The 27,167-nt window shown below is 35.4% G+C and overlaps 1 protein-coding gene across 3 annotated transcripts in view; it reads left to right on the forward strand.

Moving 5' to 3' along the window:
* The first annotated feature begins 882 nt into the window (after positions 1-882).
* Positions 883-27,167, forward strand: part of GCT (RNA polymerase II transcription mediator) — a 178,404-nt gene continuing 152,119 nt past the window's right edge. For 2 of the 3 annotated variants that reach the window (XM_089825525.1, XM_089825527.1), the window contains exon 1: positions 883-1,330. The gene's annotated coding sequence lies outside the window, so the exon portion shown is untranslated. Of the gene's footprint in view, positions 1,331-2,002; positions 2,025-27,167 lie in introns of those variants that run through there. The other variant, XM_089825526.1, reaches the window with a different exon arrangement.

Genomic DNA, 27,167 nt, shown 5'->3' on the forward strand with positions numbered 1-27,167 from the left:
TCGAAAAAGCTATAAAATCGAAATGGTGATAACAATGTAGTAAATGTCTACCAACAAACATATCCGCTCCCAGACAACGTGTCGACCCTAAAAATTGATCATTCATCCCAAGGTCTCACAGAAAAAAATGCTCAATTTTTTTTTAATTGGTTAGGTTGAGTGTCATGTGTTGATTATTTTAATGAAAATAACACATTTCATTATTATTGTATTGTTTATTTATTGTATAGTGGATTAAAGTGTAAGGGCATATGAACCGTCATTTTAAAAACATGCTAACAAATTCTTTAAAAAATCATTTTAGTAGTCACTAGTATTAGCAAATTATTTAAATTACCTATATAATAATAAATGGTATTCTTAAAAATTTATTGGAAGAAAAAAATGAATACAAAGTAAAAGAAAAAAATGCCTAAATGTAAGAAAAGAAAAAATATAACTCTATTTTTCAAATAAATTTTTTTTTTCCATCCACTTGTTATATCCATTAATTTTTCATTAGATCACAATAACAAAACATTTCGATAAAGAATTTTAATATATTCAAATAAATATTTTAATTTTCTTTAATTATAAATATTACAGATTATAGAGACATGATTTATATATTTGAATTACTTTGAACATATTTTTCTATTTTTTAATTTTTTTATAATAATCTTCTTTCTAAGCTCAACTAGAGCTCTTGTTTATAATAATTACTTATAGTCTAAATTATCTTTTAATTTCTAAAATATAACAGACTTTCTATATAAATAGATAGATCGTAAAAGGTACCCTTCAATTTCTGCCCGAAGTAGTAGAATAGACTCGAATAGAATAGAATCGAAAGCTCCTTTTCCTATAGATAGAATAAATTTCCTAGAATAAATTTCCTATCGGAAGAAACAATTCCGGGAAGAACGGATCAAATACGGCCATGCGGTCATCAATTTTAGATCAAGGCGGGAAGGTTTGAAAGCAAAGTTTTCTTCCCCAAAAGTCCACGCGAGGAATAATCGAGATGCTGGGATTTTGCAGCCTCATCAGAAAAGTAAAATGCAAGCGTGGAGAATCTCGAAATTGTGAACTCAAAAGCTAAAACGCCCCCTTCTCCAAATCAGTAAAATCATAAATACCCTGTTTTTGATGTTGGGTATTTTAAGAAACGCAGGCTAGCGGTGTTGACTGTTAGCGGTCGAGAAAAACCCGCGAAGTCGCTGCAGCGCGGTTGGCGGCACACAGTTTGCGTGAAGGCATGCATTTGCAGCTGGATTCTGTTTCTTTAGCTTATTTCGTACCAGATCGACTCTATTTCTATAAAATATTTTGCACCAGATAGATTCATCAGGTTAGCTTATGTAGTTTTATTCTTTCTTCTTTCTTTCTTACGACTGTGCCTAGTACAGTTAGCTTATGTTGCACAATTTTACAGGCCTTAAACCTTCGCTTTACTTGCCAAATTTACATATCTTTGAATTTGCATTCTCGTGCAGTTTGGAATACTACTATTTCGTTTTTGAGAAATTTATAATTCTTTAATGATTTGGGATCTTGCCTAAAGCATTTTGGCCTTAGATTTGAAGAATTGTTGTGTGGACCTTTTTCGTCCTTGGATTCGATTAGCTTTTGTTATGTCATGTGGCGTAGTAGATTGAATATGCGTTGGAAGGTCAATATGGACAGTAGGAAGAAAAATAGAACGTATGAAGAGCCAGTAGCTCAGTTGTGGATGTCCAGTGGTTGTGCGCTTCCTTGTCCATGCTTTTCAACAATATTTGGTTCCAAAGATAACAATATGGTCTCAAGATGGTTTCGAACACATTATCTTGTAGGACTTACTTGCTAAGAATTCATCCGGGACTGAGTTTGATTAGATAGGAGGAGCTTTGGGATATGTGCATTAGATGGTTACTAAGGTCAATAATTTTTGTTTCCCCGATGATGAGTGAGGAAGTTTTTTTGAAACGTTGGACAAAGGCTTAGTAGTTTCTATGCAGTTTCCAAAAATTTTTCAGCAATATGTAGATTGATCAAGAGTTCAGGTATTCTTTGAACCTTGCTATTTCTCTTTGTTTTATCTGGATATTTGATTGGTGTTATATTTCGGGATTTTGTAAGTCTGCGCGGGCTGGTTGAAACGTATGCATCACACCCCTAAGATGTTTCGTACCCCTCTATGGCTCCAGGTTTTTTAGTTTATTTAATAGATGGTGCATACATATTAGTGAAATCGTTGCTTTCATGCATTTCTCCGTGTCACTTGGCCAAGTTCTTTACTTATTAGTTTTGATCTTTAGTTGACCTGCTTGCTTTGGAGAGTTAATTTTCACCAACCTCCAAGACTGTCTTTTATTAGTTAATGCTTTATCTTAAGAACTTGGGATTTCTTTTCGTTCGAAGACAAGTTCACAGTTTTATTTTAGAAAGCAGAATAAAGGAATTGAAAGGCCTGTCTTTAAAGCCTCTATTCGAACATGTCATCTGACTTGAAGCAACAAGGGTATATATGCAGTCCACGAAATTAAAAGCGAGCTTAAAAATTGTGTTTTCTTTGATAGCATAGCATAGTTGTTTAAATTCTAAAAGGGCCAATATTGAAACAAAATATTCTCACTTTCCAGAGTCTGAAAGGGCCAATTCTGAAATAAAATTCTCTTAGAGACTCTGTAACCCTTTATTTTCTTGTGGAATGTAGTAGCTTGAAGATCAAAAGAACATAGACTCATTACCGATTTATAAACGAACCATATGTGAAAGTTATGGCATTCTGTGATAGTGATTTCTAAAGGGTGATTATGAGCTTCAAATTCCTGATCGCCATCTGCTCCAGCGTATAGGTTCACTCCATGCCAGTTAACTTCTCGTGATTGATAATGCATTAATTATTGGTACTTCTATTTTTTAAATGCTATGAGTCAAGTTTAGATCTAAATGGGAGGTGACCTTGTCAAAACATTTGTTAAATTACAAATCAAAGTAATCAGCAGCTGGCCAGAAGGTGATAGAAAAAGAGCAAAAGGGCAAGCTGGTTTCAGTCCTAGACATTCCACCATTGCATTGATCATTGCATCACCCTTTGACATTTGATAGAGAAAATATGGGACAACCAAGGGGAAACGCATATTGCTGTTTTGTGGACTTCAAGAAAGCCTTTCACATGGTGCCTAGAGATAATCTAGGGAACAAAATGGAAGAATTAGGTATTTCTGATGCATATAGAGTGGTTGTGCATAGACTGTATGAGAGATTTAGAGCCAAAATTAGAACTAGTGAAGGAATGTCCAAATGTTTTGACAGTGACATTGGTGTTAAGCAAGGATGTCCTTTATCTCCAGCTTTGTTATGTTTAAACATTGATCAATTAGAAGCTTGGTTAAACGAAATAGGTGGAGAAGGGGTCCAACTGGCAGGATATGTGGTGAAGCTACTTTTATATGCTAACAATTTTATTTCAATATAAAAAACAGCTAATGGATTAAAAGATTATTTAAGAGCCTTAGAATACTTTTGTCAGAAGGCAGGGATGCAGATGAAAATTACCAAATAAAAGATCACGATCTTTTCTTTAGAAAGGAAAGAAAACAAATTAACTTCCTTTTTTGAAGTTAGCCTGTTAGAAATTGGGAAAGAATACAAATATCTTGGGATTGACTTCCACTATAAGCTCAATTGGGAGACTTGTAGAGCAAAAAGGATACAAAGGGATGTAAAGCATCATATCTACTCCAAAATAGGTGCAAAAATATTAAACTTTGGGACTGGAAAACCAGGAAAATTCAGTTTAGTTTGCTGGTCATGCTAGTTGTTCTTTGTAGAGTGAAAAGGATGCAAAAGGATAGAAAGCATCATATCTACTTCAAAATAGGTGCAAATATGTTGAACTTTGGGACTGGAAAAACATGAAATCTTGGTTTGGTTCGCTGGTCATGCTAATTGTTCCTTGTGGTTGTGTGAAGTTTGGGAAGGCAGCATGACAAAATGCAGATGGAAACAATTAGAGAGAATTCAGAAACACCTAATCACAAGCAGCCTCAAAGTCAAAGCATTAGTAACATATGAAATTCATTTAGTAAAAGTAGGTACTTTTCCATTGGAGGCGTTGGCAATAACCTAGTTAGTAAGCTATTTAAAGAAGGCTGAAAACATGGATAACCAACATTGGCCCAAAATCGTGATGAAAGAGGGTCTTGACTGTAGGAAGAAAACTTGTATAAAAATAAAACAAAAATTGGCAGAGCAAATGAAACATCAAGTTGCAAGACTACCCTAATAATGAAGAATAAAAAAGTTTGTCATAGAAAAGTTTCAGATTGCCATGTGGACTAATCACATTGGTCAAAAAAAGGCTTATTACATCTAATAGTTTATCCCAACTTGAGAACATTGGGAGAAATTATATATAGGGGCAGTTATTAAAGGGAAAATAAGGCTGTTAGTAGCACAATTGAGGACAGGTTCATATTATCATGTGCCAGATAGGTAGGTGGAAGAGGCCCAAAGAGGTATGGGAAGAGAGACCTTGCATGTTTTGTAGGATTGATGCAATTGAGATAGAATGACACTTTCTCATTGAATGTGCAGCATATGAAGATATCCATGATGAGCATGAGATCATCTTGAAATTCGACAACATGCACAATTTATTTGAGGAGGATAAGATCAACCAAACCGCTAGCTTTCTAGTCAAGATCCATGGCAGGAGATTAGGCTTTGAAAGGAATATGGAGACGGTTTAAAGCTGTGAACCCTTGGTCCCTTAGGCTGATTAGTCTCGCAGATGTCATGAAAATCCTTCATTCATTCATTTAGCAAATGGGGAATGTCTAATTCTAGACAGGACTTGCAATGGTTTGGTAATTTTTTAAAAGAGTGAGTGACAAAGGCCTCTTGCAATTCAAAGTCTTGCACTTTGGTGCTAGTTTACCTTAACAGATTTGGGTAAAAATATAGATGTTGGGTTTGCTGCTTTTGGACCTCAGACATGCTCCCATCTAGGTAATTTTGCATGACAAAACAACAAAACAAAAAAAACCAAACAATATGGTCAAACTTAATAAATTAAATTAAATTATAGCCAATAGTACACCCAACTTGTGGAAATGACCCAAAAGCATTGAAATCAAAATTTATAGCACAAGAGTTATCCCAATGATGAAAGATTATAAATGAGTTTGACTGGGTGACTTATCAAAAATAGACGCTCCCTCCAAACCATCCAGTTCATTGGAAAAATTGAAACTCCCCTTGAATCATGTTGACACAAATTTAGAATGTCAGCAACATAGTTCCAAGAATCACGGCGATTCATGCGATTCACGCGATTCGGCGATTCGATTCAAGCCAAACGATTTTTTGTGAATTGGTGAATCGAATCAGCGATAAAGGGTTTATGAAATAAGTTACTCACTAAATTTCAAGGGTTTTTAAAATTTTCCGATTCATGGCCAATTCGATTCCGATTCATGGCCGATTCACGATTTGATTCGGCCTTGCCGATTCCGATCCGATTCCGATTCTTGTTACTTTGGTCAGCAACAACTGCCTAGAGGACCCGAAAATGGGGACATTATAGTCCTCCTTTCCCATAGATTGCTTGTTTCAAGAAATGCCGACACATCTCCATAACCACCAAGTAGGTCCATATTGTAGCCAAGAATGATACTTGGGTCCCAAATCATCTTGGAAGGCTTGTAGTACCATCTTTTGAAAACAATATTCTTTATGGTACCCAAACAAGAGACCTCTTGAAAACTTCCTGAAGAAAGAGAAATTAAATATTGTACCAACTTTGTCAACTCTTCAGTGAACCGTTCTCTATAAGAACCAATTTGGAACACCATAGGAGATAGTTCAAGTAAGCTGACATTGACTTCCTCACCCTCAAATGCTGAACTAAAACCCCAAGTGATTTGTGGGTTCCAAACCAGTCTTAGAAAGAACCCAACAGTATGATTTTGTGGTACTCTTATAATAGCTATGAACTTGTCTTACCAAATCTATGCTCCTATCTCCTAAGACTCAATAATAATTGAAAGGGCTGAAATCTATACCATGAAACATTTCTCGCCAATGCATGTTAGTGAGGTCCAAAACGGCAATCCTTGCACCTGATACAATTTTGGCAACAAAAAAAAATCACATAGACCTTGAGATCTCTTCTCACGATGACTTAAATGTGAGGTAGATGAATCCCTGACAAGGGGCTGATTTAGAAGATGTCAGTAATCTCAACTTTGAAGTTACCTATCTTGGAAATGCCTTGAGGTGGCAATCTAATACATCTGAGTATAGGGAGCTAAAGTTATATGTGGGCTGATTGGGAAACGGACACAATACCAATTCAAAAACTCTGTCCACAACTCCAATCTGGAGTATACAGCTGAAATCTTCACTTGGGTCCCTTCTCAAAATACAAATCTGCCATATGAAATGAAGTAATTTAATATCAAAGAATCATCAACAGGCATCCAACTCCATATGTAGACCAACCAAGGGATGTGGTAAGCAACTCTCACATGCCCAAAAATCAACATACTTGGTCGCCACATATTGTTGTTGTATCTCAGATCAGCGATTCAAATAGGATGGTAGTGATGTCATCATACCAAAACAAAAGTAGAAGAAAAATCTCATAAGGATTACCCTTTGAGTAATCACGTTTCCACATGCTACAATGTGTACCCAAGGTTGATGTAGGTCCACAAGATTTTGAAAATGTAGTGAACAGCACTGTAGGACAGGCCACTTGTCACTAAATAACCCATGTCATTTGGCTCTAATGCCAACAAATAAGCAGCTGCACTGTCATAAGGATTAGGCCCCAACATTAAATTTGCAATGTAGATGTCTTCCTCAACACCCAAAAGCAATTCATGAGTGGCTGATCCACTAAGAGTAGCACCCATAAAATCACTATGCTCATTCATGAACTGTAACATTGTCAACTTCATCTATAAACTCAGTATTAGAGAAGTCTGCTTCTTATTTTGTATGGAAAGGTGTGTTTCACGAATTTCTTTGGATTGATTTATTGCTGTTGTTCCAAAATAACCAAATTCAGTCCTTAATCATGTAAATGAAAGAGTATAATGCTACTGTCCTTAATCGCAGATTTAGAACTGATTGTACCATTTCTTTCATAACCTTGGAAAGCTTCAATGCAAGAGCACACTTGCCTAGTCTTGGCAGCCCAATCTTGTTGCACGTCAAATCTAGAAACTATGGATTTCCTTATACTCAATCTAGAAAATGGGATATACGTAATTGGTCTGCAAAAGTTCAATTGAAAAATTAAAGTTAAAATTATGTAAGAGCCTGACAGTGGACATTACAAATGGTATCAAAGCTAACATCCTGCCAGCCTGTGAATTGTGAAGGCAATTTTGTGAAGTCAAAAAAATAGATATTATAAAAAAAGCTAAGTCAAGCTATAATTGGAAAAAAACATCATTAAACTTTGGGCAAAATATGGAAGGAATTGATTGGGTTAATGACAAAACAATGTGATTTTAGAGACGTTGGAATTACAATAGGAAAGAATAGAAGTGAACAAAAATAATAATAATGTAGGGGAAGACATTCAATAGGAAATGAATAAAATACCTTGAATCAGAAAGGATAGCAGTGTCAGCTGAAACCCATACTGATAACCATTAGCAGAAGAAGAGATATATATGTTATATCAAGTACATATTATGGTACAAGGCATGCTGTCATGTAAATAAAAAATTAGAAGACACTTTCAGGTCTTTTCCTATTAGAGGCACTATCACAAATAAAAATGGTTATCGTGCTGATAAATAGATTGTCACCTTAGTTTCACTCGCTCTTTTGTTATACTATAAATTCTGTAATGCCACATATTAGTCATTTAAATAGAAAATCGATAGATAGTTAAGCAATCAATTTGGAAAAGAATATCCAAAGATCTCCAAATATACAGTAGTCATCTGAATCAGGAAAAGGCATCCAAATCATATTTAGTCTATCAAGAAGATCCACCATATTGTTATGCATACCCTTATCAAGGAAACTACGCATATATTTGGTGTCATAGAAAAAATGACAATAATAGAGTACGCTAATAATAGCAGTAAAGTCCGTTGACCACAAGGAGAATCCTACACATTTGCAGGGAGTAAGGAGGATTATTGACAGTTTGAAGAAGGTATTAAGGTCTGCGACAATTACAGAATCCTGGAAGAAGGCTGTTATCTGTCATAATAATTGAAACAAGCATGTGATGATAAATATTCCTATGCTTGGCCATAATTATCAATGAAAAACAGATACACATTAGTAATTGTCAACGAGAAAGTCAAATAAACGAGAAACATAACAAATAACACTAGGAAGATTTTATTCGAATTATGGAAATATGAGTTGGCACGATCTTGGATTTTGGTTGATTACCAATAGCAAATATAGGAAGCACAGTCCACCAAAATGATATCTGATCATCATCATACATCATATAAAATATTTAGCAACATTGTTAGTGCCCTGCCCCCCATAAAGATTAGCAAACGAATTTTGGACTGTTGACATGTATGAGAAGTGTCAGAGAAATTTAATTTTAAAATAACAAAAAAATATAAAAGAAATATAGTGACAGTCCTAAAGAGTGCGATAGAGACTGCAAACGAATTTTGGACTGTTGACATTTATGAGAAGTTTCAGTGAAATTTAATTTTAAAATAACAAAAAAATATAAAAGAAATATAGTGACAGTCCTAAAGAGTGCGATAGAGACTATATTGTAATCACTTTAACAAGGGAGAATTTACAGAAGGAGAGAGAACGGTAACAACAAACAAGAAGATATATAATCCATGGAAGGTAGAACATATAAGACTCGGACACAATAAATATCAAGAAGAGCTATATGTTTTTTCCAGCAATGGTAAGACCAAATAAGGAGATAAAAGAAATGAAATATGGATTGCGATGGCTGATAGAGATTCACAGTGATGGATACACAAAGAAGGAAGGAAAATAATGATAAAGAATGAATAAGATTCATAAATAGCTACAGCATTCGTGTTTAGTCAGTAACTAATAATGGTGGGTTAATTGGAAGTGGATACTAGCATGGGAGATTTTTCTTTCTTTTTCCATTTTGTATCCTTGATGGATATTCAAAAGAAAGAAACAGTTATGATAGTTGATAACATATGAAGCAGAAAGGGCACACATTGGAAAATTAACATTGAACCAGCATTAATATTCAACATTTTTCAATGTAATTTGCAGTTTATAAATCTAAAGGGAAATAAGAATATCATACAACCGCTCTAGCAGTATCGAGCAACAAACCAAAGTCATAGGCATACCAAAGGTGTCGATGGCAGTAAGTTTAAGGAAAAATGGTATGTACAGTATTGTTTATTTTGATTATGCATAATGACAAAGTGTTACCATTATTTAAAAATATATGCTCAAGGATAGTTGTTATTTCTAAGTTTAAAAGGAAAAGCAGATATGCGTTCTAGGAGAGGCCTATGTAAATCCAGCCAATTGGTTGTTCGAAGACATGATAGTGATCAATGATCCTGAGGGCCTTATGGACACGTCCAAGAAATGCTTAAGGGCTTGGATCCATAATACCTTGAGGGAAGCTGTTGAGTTTGGTGTCTAAGCTACCTGTTGCATCCCAACATTCTCATAAGAGTGGAATAATAACCAAGATAGCATGATCTTTTCAATTCACATATTGTGAATTACTGATTTATCTATAGGGGTAGTCTGAGGAGAGAGACAAAGGTGTATTCAGGGAGAGGCTAGTGTAAATCCAGCTAATTGGTTATTTCCAAGATAGGGTAGGGATCAACAACCCCGAGCGCCTTGCGGGCAAGTCCCAAGTGTTAATTTTGTAACATTGAAATCATACTGGTCTGATGAAACAGATCGTACAGATCTGATTATGCATATGATGCCTTTGTAAAGAAAGACATAAATATAATTGTTTAGTTCTCAAGTATGATTGACATCTCCCTTAGGGTAATCTTGTTTTAGTTTAACTATGAACAAAATAGTTAGTTTAATTACTAATTATTGTATGTCCTAATGGGCGCTGATTTTGAGAGAGCAATTTTGGCTGACCTAGAGAGGGACATGTCCCTTCTAGGGACATGCCTCGTGGGTGCCATATTTATGGAGGTTATGTTTGTGGATAAAGGACACACAACACAATCTAAGTCTTCTTCTTTCGCATACATTACCTAATACGAATTATAGCAGGATATACACATTATTGAAGAATTTTTAAGTTCTGAAAGAAGAACCAATATTCAATCTGAAATCGATCAAGACAATCTCAAGCACCTAGAAGGTATTATATCAGTTTGAATTAGTTGCAGAATTTGCAAAATATTTACATGGTATCAGAGCTCTGGTATTCGAACCTAGGCTTTGCAAATTAAGTAATCAGACCTTATACATATCTAGCATCATTCTCCTATCTTCAATAGCATATACAATCAGACCCGAGGATAGGTCTGATGAGAAAGAACACTTTGATGCCTGGAAATTTAGAATCATGATGATTCTTGAAGAAAATGATGTAAAACAATTTGTTGAATCAGCATCCAGACAACCTACAGTTGAACCTCATAAATCCTTCTGGATTAAAGGAAATAGGAAAGCCATTTAGATCATATTAGATGGAGTGAAAAATGATACCTTACCTATGCTAACAAAACATCAAACAACATTTGCTATGATGAATGCACTACTAAATGCATATGAGGTCAACAATGCAACTAGAGTTCTTGCACTAAAAAGACAACTAAATCACATACAAATAAAGAAAGGAGAATCAATGAATTCTTTCTTCCTAAGGGTTGCCAGTCTAAGAGATGAACTTACAAGTATAGGAACCATCATTAGTGACACGGAACTAACACTAATGGCTATAGACGGATTACTAGATTCGTGCGAAACATTCGCACAAGGAGTAAGTGCCAGAGACAAACTTCTTGACTTCAATAGAGTTAAAGGAGATTGCCTTCAAGAAGAATCTAAAAAACTTAAGAAAGGAGGAAAACTAAAAACAGAAGAAGAACTTCACGTTCTTAATACAAATTCCTATAAAGGTAAAGAGAAGCATTTCAAGAAGAAAAGGGGTAATCAAAAGATTGACAAACCTAAGAACGATCTATCCAAAATAAAATGCTTCAGATGCGAAAAGTTTAAACACTACAAATCTAATTACTCAGAATATTCTAAACAAGCACCGAACTGTACATACATTACTAGGGAAGAAGATAACTATGATCTTGAGAATCCTGTATTATATTTGTCACTATCAAATGAAGTCTCAAGTAAAGCATGGGTGATTGGTAGTGGATCATCTAGACATATTATAGGATACAAAGAAGCACTAGACTATATTAGAAAAAGTTAAAGGCAAAGTCACCATTTGTGATAATTCAACACATTCCGTTAAAGGAATTAGAAATTGCACCTTGAGACTAAAATCAAGAAATTCTCTTCTTCTCATAGGAGTACTCTATGTACCAAGAAGAAAAATAAATCTAATCTCGGTTACAACACTTGAAGATAATGGACATAATATTGCATTCATAGACGGTAAAGTAATAACCTAAGCTAAGAACTCAATTAAGAAAGCAAAATTGATTGGTTAGAGAGAAGGGTATTCGTATGAATTAAATTCAGAACCTAGTCGACCTATTCAAGCCTTAATTCACGAAGCTGCGAACATAAATGAAATATGGCACAGAAGGTTAGGACATCTAAATTTCAAAATCTTATCAACTATGGAGAAGATGGTTGCTAGTTTACCTAAACTTAATAAAGACCACTCAAGCATATGCAAAGGGTGCGCTCTGGGTAAGAACTCCAAAAGTCCATTTCATGATAGCACTAGAAAAGCCAACAATGTTTTGGAATTAATCCATTCAAATTTTTGTGGACCTATGTCTGTTCTTTCTCTTGGAGGATTCTGGTACTATATTCTATTTATAGATGACTTCTCTAGGAAAACGTGGATTTATTTCTTAAAATGAAAAGAATCAGAAGAAATCATAAAGAGATTTAAAGAATTTAAAACATTAACTGAAAAGTTATTAGGACATAAAATTAAAACTCTTAGAACTGATAATGGAGGGGAATCCACCTCAAATTTGTTTAAAAGGTTTTGTAAAGAAACAAGAATTAAGAGGGAGTATACTGTTCTTTATAACCCAGAACAAAAATGGGGTAGCAGAAAGAAATAATAGAACAATTATAGAAGCTGCTAGAGCTGTGATATTTGATCAAAATCTAGAATACTATATTTGGGCAGAAGACTCTTGTATTGCTGTCTATATTTAAAACAAAAGCCCTCACTCCTACCTTAGAGATAAAACTCTTGAAGAAGTCTTTACTAAGGTTAAACCCAATATAAGTCATCTTAGGATTTTTGGGTGCCTTGTATAAATCCATGTTCCAAAGAAAAGAGAACTACGTTAGAACCCTCCGAGAGGAAAGGTATTTTTGTAGGGTATAGCAAAACATCTAAAGCATATAGGATTTTCATACTTGGACAAAAAATATTGAACTTAGTAGGGATGTAATTTTTGAAGAAGATCTAGCATTCAAAAGAGCCCTAAGTTTTGAAAAACCTTCTCCTTTACCTAGTTTTGAAAGAAATATTGAAACTAAGTCTTAGAGGGAGAACATTGAAGAAATTGAAGATGAAATTCAAAATCTTAATCTTGAAGAAACTCAAAATTCTAAGAAAAGACCACTTTGGGCCATTAAGAAAGTAGAGGAAGCACAAGACTTTGCTACACCATCTAGAACAATCAGAGAAAGCAAAAGACCCAAAAGACTTTTTGGTTATATAGCAAACACGAATGATTTGTCTAAATCTAAGCCAACCAATGTTTTAGATGCTATTAAACATACAACTTGGAAAGATGCTATGACGGAAAAATACCGATCTATTATGAAAAATGATGTTTGGGAAATTGTTCCAAGACCTGAAAGAAAATCTATTGTTTCTTCAAATTGGATTTTTAAAATAAAGCATGCTGCAGACAGTAGTATTGAAAAATATAAAGCCACATTTGTAGCAAGGGGATTCTCTCAAAAAGAGGGGATTGATTATGAAAAAACTTTTGCTCCTATTGCCGAATACACTTCTGTAAGAGCAGTCCTAGCAATTGCAGCATCGAAGGGATGGAAAGTACATCAGATGGATGTAAAAAACATTATTCCTAAATGGAAAGATTATAGATGAAGTATATTTGGAGCAACCTGAAGGATTTGAAACTCATGATCCTAATGTTTTTGTTTGCAAGCGCAAGAAAGCTCTCCATGGGCTTAAGCAAGCTCCAAGGGCTTGGTATGAAAGAATTGATAAAGTATCTCACCGGCTTAGGATTCTCCAAAAATGAAGCTGATCCAAATCTATATTATAAAAGGGATAAAGATGATATGGTAATTCTGATACTGTACATTGATGATTTACTAATAACAGGTGATGATCATTTTATAGAGCAATGCAAGAAAGATCTAATTAGAGAATTCGAGATGAAAGACTTGAGACTCCTTCATTACTTCCTAGGACTGGAAGTACGGCTGAATTTTGACAAGATTTAGATATTTTGAAGAGATTTGGAATGTGGAATTGTGAGTCTATGTCTTCTCCAATGGAGACTAATCTACATAAACTTAAAGAAACAACAATTGAATCACCTTCCATAGATTCTACTCTCTATAGGCAGATGATTGGGTCCTTGATGTACTTGGTAAATACAAGACCTGATATTTGCTATGCTGTTAATGCCTTAAGTCAGTTTATGTGTGAGCCAAAGGAGATTCACCTCGTTGCAGTCAAATATATTATGAGATACTTACAAGGCACTCTTAATCTTGGGCTCAAATATGAGAAAGTTGGTTTAGATTTACATGGATTCACTGACTCAGATTGGGGTGGAAGTGTTAAAGACCAAAAAAGTACTTCAAGATGTTGTTTTAGTTTATGATCAGCAATGATAGCTTGGATATGCTGAAAACAGTCTTCAGCAGCACAGAGTTCCACAAAAGCTGAATACATTGCAGCAGTGATGGCCTCTCGGGAAGTAGTTTGGTTTAGAAAGTTACTTGTGGGATTATTTGGGCAAGCCATGAATCCTACGAATATTCATTGTGATAATTAGAGTTCCATCAAGCTTTTGGTGAATTCAATTTTTCATGAGAGGTCCAAGCATATCAAAATTTCTTACCATTATGTAAGAGATATGGTAGATAGGAATACTATAAAATTGGAATACATTTGCATTGCAGATCAGACAACAAATATTCTCACCAAACTTCTCTCGAGAGTGAAGATAGACCACTTCAAGAAAAGACTTGGTATGGTTGAATTGTAATTCATTTGTATTCATTAAATTATTAATAAAATAATTTTATTCTCAGGCTATTGATTGTTATGGGCTCCACCATTTCTATTCATTATTTAAGAGGTGACGATCTCTGAGATAATGAACACTTGTATAAAAGACATTATGAGAGATGACGATCTCTTAGATAATGTGCTAAACAATAGAAATCTACTGTTAGATCTAGATGAGTTCATGATCACATTGTGATATATACATTTCTATGCTTATGAGTTACAACTTGGATAAAGAAAGAATTTCATTATTCTCCAGAGTTTATCCTGTGTACAGGTAGATCTTAACTCATGATCATGTTGTGATATAGGAAATCCAGTACCTATGAATCACAACTTGGATAAATGAAGAATATAATTATTCTCCGAAATTTATCTTGTATATTGCATTCCATGCAATATCATTATCACTAGTGTAAGTAATAAGTCATATCATAGGTATAGTAATATGACATAGTATCATGTGTTCAATGATACCTCATGCTTAGAAGATTCAAATAGATATAGAGTATCAATCCATGCTTATTCATATTAATTGATGACGCTAGATATGTTATCTCTCAGTATGATTATCAATTTAAGAGGGAATGTTAATTCTGTAACATCGAAATCATATTGGTCTGATGAAACAGATCGTACAGATCTAATTATGCATATGATGCCTTTGTAAAGAAAGGCCTATAGATATAATTGTTTAGTTCTCAAGTATGATCGGCATCTCCCTTAGGGTAATCTTGTTTTAGTTTAACTATGAACAAAATAGTTAGTTTAATTACTAATTATTTTATTTCATAATGGGCGCTGATTTTGAGAGAGCAATTCTGGCCTACTTAGAGAGAGACATGTCCCCCTTGGGTGCCATATTTATGGAGGTTATGTTTGTGGATAAAGAATACAACAAAATCTAAGTCTGCTTCTTTAGCATACATTACCTCATACGAATTATAGCAGGATATACATATTATTGCAGAACAATTATCTCTGAAAGAAGAACCAGTATTCAATCTGAAATTGATCAAGACAATCTCCAGCACCTAGAAGGTATTATATCAGTTTGAATTAGTTGTAGAATTTGCAGAATATTTACACCAAGAAAGGCTAAGGGCTTTGATTTGTAAACTGAGGGAAACTATTGAGTTTGGTGCCTAAGCAATCTGTTAACATCCTAAGTGTTCTTATTGACTAAGAATAATAATAAGAATAAAACAAAATAAGCATCCCGCTAAGAAGGCCACCTCGTGTGGAAAACACCTGTCACTGAGGCCAAGGGGGTCCAAGCTCTGCTCTTGGGCTTAATATGGGATTGGCTTGGAATAATTCCTCATGACTTACATTTTATTTGAAACTAATATAGACACGTATGTACTAATGGTCACTTGTTTTCGCATGATTCTATTGAAGAAATAAATTTTGTAAATTTTTTTCTTGGCCCTAGCTTATTACAAATTGTAAATTGTAAAGCATCAATCAAGAATGCATGCATTATATGTCTGCACCTTGTCTACATTGTATATTCATGTATTAATGTGTCTATTTTGTGTTTTCATGCACTTACATATGTACTTCATGTATGCTTCGTGTTTTTAGGCACTAAAATGTATACTCCACGAATCTTTTATGCTTTCTTGCATCTAATTTTATGCTTTGTATGTGGCCTCTTCAAGAAAGGTTATGTATAAATCTATTTTGCTTGAGGACAAGCAAAATCTGAGAGGTGAGGATTGTAATATCCCTGTCAAAATAAGCTCTATATAATTAAAATATAAATAAAAGATTAGCAAATAATAAATAAAAGATTAGCAAATAATAAATAAATAAAATAATTATAATTTATAATTTATAATTATATTATAATATCGCATAATATGTTACGTTAATGATAAAATATGAGAATTAAATATTATCATATAAAAGGATAAAATATAGTCTTATATAGTGATTAGATTAATAAATTGAAGTGTATATATCATAGTTAAAAAATTTGGTTTCGGCAATATCTCGGTTGGTCCAAAATTTTTGAAAATCTCAAAATCGGCAAAAACTCGGCAAAAAATTTGGCAAAAAATTGACACTTTTATCGAACATTTAAAAATATACAATTTCTTAAAATATTCTTAAAAATGCATACATACACACCAAATTTGTAGAACATATAGATATCCACCATATATTAATCGGAGTTTCGAATTAAACAATGCTTAGCAGATTAACTAGTGATAGAATCATATACAATCTAGCAAAACAACAAACAAATTATAATTATAATGCATATAATAAGTAACTATTTAGTACAATTTGTGTAAAGACCTTGTCTTGGCTACTATGAACAATTTCCAATTTCACCAATTTCTTATATGATTTGGATGGTTTGGCATTTTATTAAGCTTTGCTGAGTATATAAGCAGTTTTGAAGTAACTAACACAATTTAATTTTATACCAATATTTGAAATGATTTATAATTCCAGCAAGATTTTTGTTTGTTTTTCTACACAACCTTGAACTTGCAATACCAAAGATATAGATAGGTGAAATAGATATATACATATATTGTTTAATATTCTCTCTTTTGAATTTTGGATGCGAGAAACTATAAAGAAATGACCAACATTTACCACCCAAAGTAATTGAAACACCACTTATTTAATTTATTTGCTTACATAATCAAATGAGCAAATTTAAGAACCTAGTCATGATTTTCAGAAGCTGATGCCAGTTGACTAATCTCTTGGTGCAGGCACAAATCGCAAGGTTGAGAATGCTAGAACAATTCTGTAGTATGTGATTTAATCCTTCCTTGCTCCACGTCAATTGCCAAAGAACCCTTGGACACAATTTGCAACTAATCTTTAACGGAGCCAACCTGTTCAAGCAAATTGTTCGCGCTGACACAAGCTGCAGATTCTTATTGCAAGACGTTATGCTTGAATTACCCACGTGAGTGATAGCCGGGTCCCCACACGACTGATAGAAAAACCCAAACCCTAAGAAGTATGCCGCCCAACTCTGTATTTAGTTGTGTTTGGTCAAAACTCACCCAAGAACAATTGCAATGACAAAACGTTGTCTTTAGACGTCAATCGACAACTTCAGTTGCTCCAATTTCAAATTTCTCAAATCGCAATCAGTAGGGTAAGAAAGCAATCCGATTCCTCTCTCAAATCATTAAATGATCAATCCAATCTCCAGCTACAGTGTAAACAGAAGGAGGATATGCCCATCATTATACCTCAGCAACGATTTGCAGGTGCCCTTTAGGCAATTCTTCATAATTCTCCCAAAAAAATTCTTAAAACCCTCAACCAGTATTCACAATAGAAAATGTATAATTCAAGATCCTTCTCCTCAGCCATAGAAATATAGTATGAGTATGTCGGCCAATTGTATACTTCAGCACAATTGCCAAGAATTTCTCAAATGAGACCCTTATACTCAGCAAGGGCTCACAGGTTAGAAATTAGGAAAGCCACAGAGGCACAAAAGAAAATATCTTTTTCAAGCGTGCTTTTCTCAATGAAATGAGCTCTTATTTATAACCTTTCGTTGGCAAAAGTTTCCTAAAAAAGTCCACTTCAAAAATTGTGGAAGTTTCCCAAAAGAACTCAACACTAGAAACTTTCCAACATGCTTTTTTAGAAATATCTTTTAAAATCATTATTATAATAATATAAACATTATTATAATAATGCAACTTAATGAAAATAAACTAAATAAGAGCTCATGTAATTATTAACCTGATCAATTGTAGGTGACAACGAACTACTAGAGCCATCCATTTCACGCCAAAAATAACAATTGCCAAAAATAAACTTACGAAAAATAGTAAGTTCATAATTGGGACCACCAAAACACCCTGTCAGCTCATGAGGGTCGCTATGATGAGCGAACTCCATCATCTGCGTAGACTTGCCAAAAACGGGGACATTATAGTCCTCCTTCTCTGAGATTGCTTGTTCTCATGCCATCCAGCATCGTGCAAAAACCTCCATCGGGATCCCACAAGAAGCAACTGATGTCCATGTCCTCACTGAACCAACTGAATGCCAATACAATCATCAGACCCAATAACATGACTTGCAATATAGCACCAAATACTTGTGCTGGTGAGGTAAAACTTGGAACATCACTAACAGACAAATCCATAGGAGATCTCAACACACTCTCCTTCATTGTGGCTACCCAATCATTTTGCAAACAATCCAACGTAGGCTAAGACCAACATGGGCCTTTGCAGCCTATCATGAGTGCCAATATGAATGTCAGTTCTGTCAGCTAATCCAACATGATCTTCGACTCGAAATCTATGAGAACCAACAGAAACATCTCGAACTCTTTCCCTACTCCAACCTCGAGGAAGCGCTATCTGCTGTAGAGTATTAGACAACTGTTGTAGTACACTTGTCATTTGCTGTTGTCCGGCTGCCAGGTTCCTAGATGTTTGCATTGCCTCTTTGTCAACATCAACATCTCTAACTCCGCACTCGCTTGAACTGCCTGGACTACCAACAGATGCAAACTGTATCTCAGGTTCACCTTCCCTAGGTGGAGAAGTACGTCCTCTTCGGGTGTCGTGCATACCTGGCAGAAACCTCCTATCATCAGCCATGATAGAAATATCAAATCAAATACTGATTGCACTTCAAACCAAGCATTGACCAAATTGAGCCCAATTCCCAGAGGCTGGCAAGAAATCGCTCTGATACCACTGTAAAGACCCTGTCTTGGCTATACTATGAACAATTTTTGATTTCACCAATTTCTTATATCATTTGGATGGTTTGGCATTTTATTAAGCTTTGGTGAGTATACAACCAGTTTCGAAGTAAATAACACAATTCAATTTATACCAATATTTGAAATGATTTATAGTTCCAACAAGATTTTCGTTTGTTTTTCTTCACAACCCTCAACTTGCAATACCAAAGATATAGATAGGTGAATTAGATATATACATATATTATTTAATATTCTCTCTTTTGAATTTTGGATGTGAGAAATTTTAAAGAAATGACCAACATTTACCACCCAAAGTAATTGAATCACCACTGATTTAATTTATTTGCTTACATAATCAAATGAGCAAATTCAAGAACTTGGTCATGATTTTCATAAGCTGATGCCAGTTGACTAATCTCTTGGTTGAGGCCCAAATCGCAAGGTTGAGAATGCTAGAACAGTTTTGTAGTATGCGATTTAATCCTTCTTTGCTCCACGGTAATTGCCAAAGAACCCTTGGACGCAATTTGCAACTGATCTTTACTGAAGCTGACTTGTTCAAGCAATTTGTTCACATAGGCACAAGCCGCAGGTTCTTATTACAAGACAGTATGCTTGAATTGCCCACGTGAGTGATAACTGGGTCCCCACACGATTGGTAGAAAAATGCAGACCCTAAGAAGTATGCCTCTCAGCTCTGTATTCAGTTGTGTTTGGTTTGAAACTCACCCAAGAACAGTTGCAAGGACAAAATACTGTCTTCAGACATCAATCAACAACTTCAGTTGCCCCAATTTTGAATTTCTCAGATTGCAATCAGCAGGGTAAGAAAGCAATCGGATTCCTCTCTCAAATTAGTAAATGATCAATCCAATCTCCAGCTATAGTGCAAACAGAAGGAGGATATGCCCATCATTATACCTCAACAATGATTTGTAGGTGCCCTTTAGGCAATTCTTCAGAATTTTCCGAAAAAAACTTCTTAAAACCCTTAGTCAGTATTCACAATAGAAAATATATAATTCAAGATCCTTCTCCTTAGCCACAAAAATACAGTAGGAGTATGTTGGTGAATTGTATACTTGAACACAATTGCTAAGAATTTCTCAAACGAGACCCTTATACTTTAGCAAGGGCTCACAAGTCAGAAATCAGGAAAGCTGCAGAGGCACAAAAGAAAAAATATTTTTCAAGCATGCTTTTCCCAATGAAATGAGCTCTTATTTATAACCTTTCGTTGGCCAAAGTATCCTAAAAAAGTCCACTTCAGAAATTGTGGAAGTTTCCCAAAAGAACTCAACACTAGAAACTTTCCAACACACTTTTTTAGTAATATCTTTTAAAGTCATTATAATGATATAAACATTATTATAATACTGCAACTCAATGAAAAATAACTAAATAAGAGCTCTTGCAATTATTAACCCGATCAATTGTAGGTGACAATCAACTGCCAAAGCCACCCACTGCACTGCCAAAAATAAACTTACTAAAAATAGTAAGTTTACAACTGAGATGTCCAAAACACCTTGTCAGCTCACAAGGATCGCTATGTGTAATGTCCCCTTTTTCTGGGACATTATATTTCTGTGTTGTCGGCTCACTTCGCCTAGGTTTTGGGGGCGAAAAGGTTCTTTACGGGGTTCAGTTCGAGATTTGGCCTAGAAATTTCTAGTTTTAGACCCATCAGAGCAGTTTTGGCAGGTTGTCCGAATGCTTACTATTTTTAGTAAGTAAATAGATCACAGTATTTTCGGTACCTCAGTGTTGGTTTGGAAGCGTCTTGTCGAGAGCTTTTCGACAAGTTATTTCACGTGCTTATTTGAGTTCATTGGGTTAGTTATTTTAATGCCGGATGATTATATGGTTTATTGACTAAGTGATCATTAAAGTTCATTTAACTTGTCACTTTATTTAAAAAGATACTATGTTCACTAAAGTGACTAAAGGACAAGGTGCTTTATCCCATATTGCTTAAAAGAGCGTGCATCACATTGGGAAAAGTGATAAAGGTACAACAAGCTCCACATGGAAAGTTATGAAGATTATAATATTTAAAACAAATATTAATTTGAGAGCTGGAAACAGTTATTGGTTATATCTTCGAGGATGCAAACCTTTGAAGAAGTTTTTGGAGGTTGGACGCAAACTTATTCTTCTTATAGGTTTTATCTATATTGCCAATCTGACTATTATTTCTGTTTATAAGATTGGATTTTCAGAATTGTTGCGTGTTATTGTATTGCTGTTGTATAATACAGTAACGTTATTTGGCAACTATTTGTATTAATTGCTGGTTTAAATATGTACTTCTGAATATTCGAGGAAATAAACACACTTTTCTGAGTTTTCTCGTATGCATATTTGCTGGTTATAAATCGATTAACGTTCTAGAATTTATATCAAATATTGGTTTACTGTTTGGATTTATACTTGCAAGTTTTGTATCAAGGGTTTTTGGTAAATATTCGAAAAGGGATATTACAGTGGTATCAGAGCCAAAGATCTTGCCATCTTGTGGAAGTTTATTCAGAGAGAAAAAAATCCTTTGAAGTTACGAGCTTATTATAGGCAAAAGATTTGCACACAATGAATGAATATATTATGATATAAAATTCTGAACGGTTACTTTGTGACTGGACTGCCGTAGGATGAAATCCCTAGACATTGGACAGTGGGACGTAGCCCCTAGCTGTTCTAGAAATCAATCTTTGCATGGAAAGTTAGTATCTGTACAATGAGTTCGATAGCCTTCTAATTGGCAGAGAAGTTTGTATTTTCTTCAGGTAATATTTAAGGAGGAAATAACAAGGATAGGACGTGGAAGTGGGACTGCCGTATAAGAGAAGAAGATAAGTCCCAGTCGGGTTACACAGGGAAGTTACGAGCTTTACTTCTCCAACAACTTGCAGGTGTTTGGAAGAAAGCTACATTAACACCATAGCGTCTCACTTGGGTGGCACATCTCAGACATTGTGCGGGTGACATCTCATACAGGCACGGGAGTTTATGTAGATAGCTTGCAATAACAGTATCGACCAGTGGAAAATAAAAAGGTGTGCAGCAGCAGGAGTCAAGCTTTTTGGAGAATCACGATAGTATGCTGTAGCTTGTATGACCTTTTCGACTTCAGTAGTATGTGGACTTCTACTGCGGCCTTCATCTTGAGTTAATGCCATAGGCAATGACGAGCACTCTCACACCATATCTGCAGGATTTGGAGTTGACTTCAGAGGCTTTGAATATATGAAGGAAGTTGGGGATAGACAGATAGAAGGCAGGTTGGTATAATGTCCAAAATACCAGTAGTGGTTCAGGTTGGGTGCCAAACAGAGAAGTGTTGCATTTTCGCCCAAGGTAAGATGTCACATCTGAAGTTCATTTCCTTAATACCAGTTTATACTGCCGACGCCTGTGCTGGTTTTATTACGGAGCGGAGTTTCATGGAATACGACATACTGGATTGCTAGATGGGTTTGCTATCAGTGGACATACTATTTTGAACCGTAGCATATTAGAACCGGCCTGCATGATACATACTGCTCATGATGTCGTCTTCCAAGTTGAAAGTTGGGTGTGGTCATTTGCAAAAAAAGAGACCCCGATATATGTCAATCTTCAACATTACAGAAATTTTGGTGTAGTGTTCTGTTTCCTTTCAAACTTAAGCAATGACTCTATGAGCACCTTTCCTTTAGCTCAGTCGGATTTAATAGCAGGGAGCATCGCGGGAGGATCATAGTAGAGACAACTTTTTGGAGACATTATACTACAAATAGGCAGGAGCATATGCGATAAATGTTGGTCACTCGCTGGTAGACAAAGGCAAACATTTATCACAAGAGGAGGCCAGATCAAACCTTGGGGTTAAAGTAGATGAGCTTGTTATTGCATTGGTTCCAGCTTCACGAGCTCAAGAATTAAGGTATGTTTGGCCACTGATTGTTTGAGCTGCAAAATATATCTCTAATGTTTCTAAATCTGATAGAAGGTACCTCAAGTCGTTCTGCATAGAAATACTGGAATATCAAACTGGATTGGTACTACATTTAAAAAAATTTTTCCTCCAGAGTTTATCTCTCTTGTAAATGTCATTCTTGGATACAAGTTGGTGCTTGAGTTTATCCAAGATGAAGCTAAGCCTGAAAAGATTGCAGAGGCAGCAACAAAACTACTGCCACTTATAGGAACTGTTAATTTGGAGCATAAGAGGATCTCCAATAGGCGTTGTTGGATGGGATAACAACATGTATTCCTCTTGAGGGTGCCGTATTTTTGAAAAGAGTGGTCACGTTGGGAAGCATTAAGAGTATAATAGCTGGAGACTGAAATGCCATTTCCATCCGCCCAGTCATAGTTTCGTATTCCAGCTGTGAGAGTAACAGTGGAAATGTGTTGAATGAGCATGAACAGTCAAGTTCAACAGGTGTTAAGTTGCAAAGTGCATTTGGAGTAATTTAGGAGTTGAACCAGTCCTACCATTAAGACTCATTCCAACATTATGATTGACTTGATTTCATGGTAAATGTTTGACGAAATACCTTAAGCCCAAATCATAACTCTTTGATCAGAATTTGCGAAGTTTATTATAGTGTTTGGCATTGAGTCGGAAGTAGATTCAGGAAGTTGGACAGTGCCACCTATATTTCGCAGGGTCATATCTCAGTGCAAGTTATCGGTAGGTGACAATTCAGTAGCCATTTAATACAAGTAGTAGTACAAAGCAAATTTTGATCAGTCTTTCAATACAAGTATAGAAAGACAGGAAATTGTGAAGACACAAAACATGGCTACAACAGACCTTCAAAAAATTAAGAATTCAAGGTACACTCGGGATGGGCAAGTCAAAGACCCTTATGAATGTAAAATTGAAGTAAGGAGATTGTACGATGATTATAACAAATTTCCGTCAAAGCTTCAAAAATAATTTCTTTTCATTAATTATGTAGACTTTCAGCTATAGTTGCAAAACAAGACGGATATGGTAAGGAACAAATAATATGAATTGGCTCGAGATCTCCTTGCAAAGGACAGTTACAAAAATTTGCACAAGGAAGATATCAATCAACTTGATAGTAGTACTAATAAGGGCACAAGTATACTAATAGGTAATTGGGAGACAAAAGTATCTTATAGAGCTGTTGACACTAGTCCTTCTGATGAGCATATTGATGGCCTAGGTAGAAGAGTTGACCAAACCACCAATGTTGGCAATTCCCCATCTTATTTAGACATGGAAAACACTAGCATTTTATTTGGTGACATGGAAATTAACTTGGATGAATTTTATGGTGAAACTAGGTTGGAAATTATGTCAAATATTGAGGAGAAGCAAATGGACCGCAATGTTGGCAGGATAGATGATCTAGCACACGTTGAGTTAGAGGATATATCTGAAAATGTTGTTCCCCTAGGTGATGAAAAATCAGAAAATTCTATGGAGAATAGCCCACTTGTGTTTGAAGGAGATGGTCAAAAACCATTATCATTCCTTGACTTATTGGATATGCTTTTGGTCAAAGAGGACAAGATTGTCCAAGTGTTGACGAGGATGGATGATTCTTCCAATTTGATTGAGGATCTCATGCGGAAGATTGTGATAGAAAAGAAGCATGGGAATGTATGTGGTTCACAAGTCCTCTTTTACATACTATTTTTGAAAACTTGAAAATGATAAAATATGAGTACTTGCAACTATTAATGGATAGAGATCTAGCAATAAAATTTGGAAGGGACAAGGAGAGTGAGGTAGATGAGCTATGCCTTCAATTGAGCTTAACACATTATTCTATCCACAAAGGTGAAAATAAAATGAGTGGGGCAGCCACTTATGAAGATGATAACCGTGGTTCAAGGGCACAAGAAATCTCACAAATCATTGAAGAAATTCATAAAGTGGGTAGATGTGAAGGCAAACTATGTAAGTCAATCACGTGTTCCTTGTCTGAGACTTTCTATGATGAGAAAAATTCTATGGATCAACAATTTGACGAGTTTGGAAATCCAGATTTTTATGACAGCAATTGTACATCATCACATGAGCACGTGGATAGTGATACAACAAGTGCGGATAATTTAGAAATTTCAATTAATGGTGAACCTTCCTTTTATGAAGACCTTAACATAAGCGAGGGTACTTGTGGTGAAGTAGGAAGTTCAAATTTATCCTTAGCATGCTCTGAGGGATTCTTCAGCTTTCCCAGAGATTTATCACCCAGCTCTTGTGAGATGGCCACGGCCTACTTGTTGATTGGTGATTTTTCTTTTTGGTATATTCCAGCTATTAGTGATTTGCTTGTGTATGTTGGTAGTATATTTGCTGATTCTATTTGGCCTTCAGGGGTCAATGAGTTATTTGCAGATGAGTGGGGAGAACATACACTACCCTACATTCCACATGAGGTGTCTACATTTTTTATTCAGCAATATATTGAAGTTAGGGTGAGCATTTATGATGTTGGTGATTCACCAACCACTCCTTTAATCTAGCATCATGTTGATTGGGTGATTGGCGATCTAGGTGTTAATAGTATCTTACATTTGGTGGATTATATTGTGTTGTTACAGAGTCATAGGATTATGATCTGTTTGTTTCAGCCTTTTGACAAATCAGAGTTCCAGAGATTAGGATTACTCCGGTTTTACCAGGATGATATAGTGGTGGAGTCAGATTGGTCGGATCTGTTAGTGTCATCGGTACAAATATTACAGGAGTGGTACAGCGGTATAGTGGTACAGGTATTACAGGAGCTAGTCAGTGGTATCATAGATAGGGGACGAGTTCTCATTTGGGATCCAGGTATGTATTGCCTTTTATTGGGGAGTTAGATGGGGAGTTTGGTTGCTATCATCTTGGGGTGGATATTGGTATATTGTTGAGCTCCCATCTTCACTTGACAGTAGAGACTCGCAGGGTCACTCATGGAGTGAGGCATTCATTTTGATTGAGGGTATTGGCACACATGGCAGCAACACATGGTAGTTGGTGTCTCTTTTTGGTGAGACTTGGGATCTTGACATTCAGTTATGCGGCACATTGATTCCTATTGTACTGTTTCACCATTTTGGATTTGGGAAGATGCATGCCGGGTTACGTCGGTTGAGGAGTAGAACATTGTTCTCGAGGCGATTATGGGATCCTGGCATTTGGTTTCTACAGGTATGAGCGGATTTCTTGTGGGCAAGCAATCTTTGAGAAGGGAGGCTTTGTAATGTCCTCTTTTTCTAGGACATTATATTTCTGTGTTGCCGGCTCACTTCGCCTAGGTTTCGGGGGTGAAAAGGTTCTTTACGGGGTTTAGTTCGAGATTTGGCTTAGACATTTCTAGTTTTAGACCCATTAGAGCGGTTTTGGCAGGTTGTCCGGATGCTTACTATTTTTAGTAAGTAAATAGATCATAGTATTTTCGGTACCTTAGTGTTGGTTTGGAAGCGTCTTGCCGAGAGCTTTTCGATGAGCTACTGCATGTGCTTATCTGAGTTCATTGGGTTAGTTATTTTAATGCCAAATGATTATATGGTTTACTAATTGACTATTAAAGTTCATTTAACTTGTCACTTTATTTAAAAAGGTACTATGTTCACTTAAGTGACTAAAGGAAAAAAAATGTGCTTTATCCCACATTGCTTAAAAGAGCGTGTATCACATTGGGAAAATTGATAAAGGTACAATAGGCTCCACATGGGAAGTTATGAAGATTATAATATTTAAAACAAATATTAATTTGGGAGCTGGAAGCAGTTATTGGTTATCTCTTCGAGGACGCAAACCTTTAAAGAAGTTTTTGAAGGTTGGACGCAAACCTAGTCTTCTTACAGGATTTATCTATATTGCCAATCCGATTGTTATTTCAGTTTATAAGATTTGATTTTTTGGATTGTTGCTTGTTATTGTATAGCTGTTGTACAATACAGTAACGTTATTTGGCAACTATTTGTGTTAATTACTGGTTTAAATATGTACTTTTGAATATTGGAGGAAATAAACACACTTTTTTGGGTTTCTCGTATGCATCTCTATTGGTTATAAATCGATTAACGTTCTGGAATTTATATCAATTATTGGTTTAT

Source organism: Cupressus sempervirens, chromosome 4 (assembly GCF_028749045.1).
Source record: "Cupressus sempervirens isolate cs-2001-9-10 chromosome 4, ASM2874904v1, whole genome shotgun sequence".
Taxonomy (NCBI): Eukaryota; Viridiplantae; Streptophyta; class Pinopsida; order Cupressales; family Cupressaceae; genus Cupressus; species Cupressus sempervirens.